General features: G+C 38.7%; 1 pseudogene; it reads right to left on the bottom strand.

Moving 5' to 3' along the window:
- Window positions 1–202: 202 nt before the first annotated feature.
- Window positions 203–3,967, bottom strand: LOC107575018 (uncharacterized; annotated as a pseudogene).
- Window positions 3,968–4,831: the final 864 nt, after the last annotated feature.

Raw genomic sequence — 4,831 nt, 5'->3', positions numbered from 1 at the left:
ATACACCAGATCAGAACAAAAGAACTGTAAACATTTACTGTCCAGACATTTGTAGAAGTTGATTGGGTCTATCCACCACCCAAAAAGGAGAACAGAATTATCCTGTTTTCAGTCTATCACATTATATAAATGACTGCTGTGAAACTGAGACCTTTTTACGGATCACACTGAGGTGATTAAAATAATATAAAAAATTAAAAGATAAAGAAAAAACAATAGACTGATAAGATACATCAGGTGTGGTATGTAGCAATTCTTGATGAGCTTTTCAGGTCTTGAGCCAAAGTGAAAGGAGGAAAGTAGGGAGAGGGGGGGTTATTGATGGGTGAGAAGATACGTTGGTTATATTTTTTTCTTTGAGATAATATCTCCAGATTAGTGAGTTTTATTGCATGGTGTTTTTTTGTCGTGTTCAGTTCAGTCTTGAATTCTGTTTGCAGATTCACATCATATACGTTTTTTTGAGAGATAAAATAAAGGATTTCCTATGCTCATTAAACCCTTTTTTGAGTGAATTGTTTTCACTAATGGAGCAGCATCTGTTTTTCAGCATCTTGACTTTTCAGATTTTATTCATTTTTATCACGATTGAACATTTTTTTCCATTTTCGTCTGCCAAAAGCCGCCAGATACTCTAAAGCCCCTTTGTTCTTCCTCTCTTCTCCAGCTTTCCTCAGATCCTCCAGGTTCTTCATCCATTCATCTTTTCCCTCCTCCTTCAGTCTGGGAATCAAGAAATCCAGATGTTGAAGAGTGAAAGCGTTGTCTGATTTTAATGCGATCTCAGAGAGTCTCATGATGATCACGTAAGCTTCATTCAGCAGTATGGACTTTTCTTTTTGAATCGTCTCCAGTTCGTGGTTCAGTATTATTTCTATTTTAGTTTTATCCTCAGACTCTTTCTCAATACTTTCATGCTCCTTTTTATTATTTTCATATTTTTTTTTGTTGAAGCCGATTTTAGACTTTTCACCAGTGCCTTCATACTCCTGTTTGAGCTTATCAAATGTCATAGTGTCGGTCTTTGTCTTCGTCACATATTTTTTGTTCTCTTTGACATGTTTGCTGTAATGACACTTCCTTGTACACACAGTGCAGCGTTCTTTTTCCATGACCCAGCAGTCTGAGTGATCTTTTGCCCACAAGCAGCCCCATTCATGACAGTTTTCCTGACAGACAGAGCAGCAGGTTGCCTTACTGTTCCACCACCATTCATTTTCAATTAAGTCTTTTTCTTTGAAAACTCTATTGACTGTAAACTGAAAGTTTTCACATCTCGTAATCTTGTCTCTGTTCTGTCTGAGGGCTTCTTGAATCTGATTCAGTTCTTCAGTTTTTGACTCTTTATCAGAGATTCGTTCCACCAGACTGTTGACACAGGCCTCAAGTTGTCTTCTCTCTTTCAGAACATCTAATGTCATCTGAACACTTTTTCTGTTCATTCTATCCAGAAGTGTGAAGAACCGATTCATGCTTCTCTCTCCCATTTCCCATGATGATCTGTATGTGTGCTCATACTCTTCATCTCTTTTCTCTTTCTGTCGGTTATTGAATAAGAAGTGAACAGGTTTTTCTCTCTCATCTCTTCTGCAGGGTATTTCTGCTGTTTTAATGGCATTAAGAGCATCTGTTGGAGGTCCTGCATCTGAATATGTGAGTAGAAACACTATGTTCTCCTCTATATCTCTACCAAACAGAGACAGAACTGAGTGAAAGATGTAAAACTCTTTTTCAGAGAGTCGATTCTGAGACGCCTTCATCACAAAACACACTGCATCAATATAATGAATCCCATCCTCATCTGAAAATAATCTCATCAGATACTCAGAAATCTCTCGGTCTTTCTCGTATCCTTCCTCGTGTTTTTCAGTGTTTCCGTATCCTGGAGTGTCAATGATGGTCAGAGATGTTGGGTTTTCTTCAACAAACACTTCATAAACCGTGATCTCTGATGTCTGGGATTGTGATTGATCTTTACGATTAGTTCTTCTGTGATTTGATAAAACTCTTGATCTTTAAACTTCACTCCCAGTAAGTAGTTGATCATGGTGTTGATGATGGTTGTTTTCCCAGCACCGGTTTCTCCCACCATCAGTATGACTTTGTCCTGCTTGTTTCTGTCTCTTCGTCCATATGTCCACTGTTTGACCTTTTTATTAGTCCCATCAATATATTTTCTTTCTGTGTTCAAACGATAAAGTGCTGGAGGACCTTTATCAATTAGTACGGCATTATGATGTAATCTGCAAAAGATTGATTGAACTGATTTAGCATCAACACATTTTGAAATCAAACAGGTATTTAATAACCTGCCTATGAGGAGGACAAACAATTTGCGGTGGCACAATCATGGTTGTTTATGGACGCTAAGGGTGTTTCAAGTCTAATGATTTTTTTAAACCTAGAATTTTTGTTTATTTATAATCAACAATATAGTGAACAATCACATTTCGGTTTATACACAAAATTATTCTGAGCTAAATGAATAAATGCTAAATGACATTCACTTACGCCATACTACGAGGTTCATCCATGCTTTTGCACCGTTTCGTTGTCATTCTTTCTGTGGTTTAAGAAAACACTGAGTAAATAAGTGAATGCATGTTTTATTTGCATACATCTGATAGTTACATAATGCAAGTAGAATTTTAATTTTTGGGTTCACTATTCCTTTAACAAAACATAAAATTCAGAGGTTCATGGCATTTCCTTTATCTTATGACATATAATAGGTTGGTTTGGATATTGTGTTATCTATGACGTCACACAGGCAAACACATTTGCATGTGCCTTCCTCCAGTGCAAGACGCAGACCAATAATTATACAGTATATCATCACACCATAGGCCCTACTTACTCCAGCTAACACATTTTTGTTTTTTCTCATCACAATGTTTTCCATTAAAGTTCGGTACAGGCATCAGAATAGCACGTCTACTTGCAGTATATCTTTTTGTGTATGACAGAGGAATTCCTGCCTCTGATTTGACACCTTTACACATTTTATAAGCTCATCACCAGTTCCTTAGCTAGTAAAAGCACAGTATGTGTGATTTTCTGGATTTTTTTTTCTCATTTTGTCTCTCATAGTTGAGGTATACCTATGATGAAAATTACAGGCCTCTCTCATCTTTTTAAGTGGGAGAACTTGCACAATTGGTGGCTGACTAAATACTTTTTTGCCCCACTGTATGTGTAACAAGAAGCAGGCGGAAACCTGCTAATGATAAACTATAGATAGAGTTAATGATCAACTCTAACACTGCTTCACTGTTACTTTTAACACCCTGCTGGTGGTTTCTTCACCAGGGAATTTACTAGGGCCCAAGATTCGGTGCTACACCCCTGAACAGAGTGCACACACACACACACACACACACACAGACGTCGTGTCTGCTTCACCATAAACTAATACTGTTATAGCAAGCACTTGATAATGTCGTCTAATATGAGTTTAGTTCTCTTCCAGTCATTCACTGCTGATAGAAAATGGAGGCACGGTTTTATGTACGGAATGTCTGTCTCTGCATGGGAAAAATCTGTCCACCCATTTTTGGCAGTCAGCCAAAAATCAATTCTTGCTGCGCCACTGCTGGAGCGTAAAAAAAAAAGGAGGGGGAGGGGGTGTGCGTTTTGAGTGTGTAAATCTCAACAAAAAAAAACAAGACAAGTGTTATACTTTGGACAAATATTACAGTATTTAGAAGATGCTTTGTTATTCCAAACAAAGCCTATTTAAAACACAATTTTTTTCTATTTTTGCCCCATGTTTTTAATTTCAGTTTCGTTTTCAAGCGTTTTATTTCTCTGCATCATCTTACTAAATTACCATCAGAACTCTAATTTTTACAAATTAATAATGCAAATTTAATAGTCCAACCTTATCACAGGCAGTCTTGATCGTGACTTTTGTGTTTTGCGTGCGTCCTGCTGAGAGATGCAATGAAAGCAGAGAAGCTCGAGCTCAAACTCCACGTATAGCAACAGATGAACTCTGTTTTACAGCGCCACGACAAGAACTGAGTTACACTCAACTTGCACAGAACCAATCTATCTTTTGTGTTATAAAGATGTTTTTAAACTAAATTGGATAAACTAAGCGTAGCTATTTCTCCCCGAAATGAAATTAAAACAAGAGTACTTTCTGCTTGTAGCTCCTCCCGCCTCAAAACAAGCCCTACAGCATGTTCCAATGCTGGAACGGCTAGCAGTAGTTTACCTAGGTTGAGGGAGCACAAACCCAGCTCTCCCGAGAGGGGGCTCGACCTGCAGCATGATTGTAAAATCAGAAGGGTAAGCGTACTACAAGCTAGCCAAACACAGCGCGTCAGGGAGGCAGAGGAAGGGCCTAATTCACCTGATGGTGCTGGTTCCAGGTGCTTTGGAGAAACAGAGAACTCAAACTTCTCATGTGAGAGAAGAACTCCGAATTCAGAGGAATAGCGTTGCTCATTCCAGGTAACCCTTTGATAAAAGGGGGAGCACTGCTCAATACTACCACGAGGACAGCCCATGGAGTGAGGATTCCAACTATTCAGAGAGGATTAACGTTCGAAAGAAAACACCATACTCACAATAACCCTCAATGGTGAGAGACACACTAGTTGAGTGGAGCCCAAGGTACCGGGGTCTAAACCAACTCAGAGAAGGGGAACGAGATCAATAACGTGTAACCCTTACCATACAGGATTTTAGAAAAGTGGGCAAAGCATAAACGTGCACACTTACCAGCTGTGTGGATTTGTAGAAAGTGTGCAAAGCTTAACGTGTGCACTTACCATAGTATTTGGATTTAGAGTTTTCCAAGCATCTGTTTACAGATACCCGGAAG

This window comes from Sinocyclocheilus grahami, unplaced genomic scaffold, assembly GCF_001515645.1.
Source record: "Sinocyclocheilus grahami isolate Dianchi unplaced genomic scaffold, SAMN03320097.WGS_v1.1 scaffold2435.1, whole genome shotgun sequence".
Classification (NCBI taxonomy): domain Eukaryota; kingdom Metazoa; phylum Chordata; class Actinopteri; order Cypriniformes; family Cyprinidae; genus Sinocyclocheilus; species Sinocyclocheilus grahami.
The sequence above is the reverse complement of the archived record's forward strand: the minus strand, read 5'-3'. Positions and strand labels throughout refer to the sequence as shown.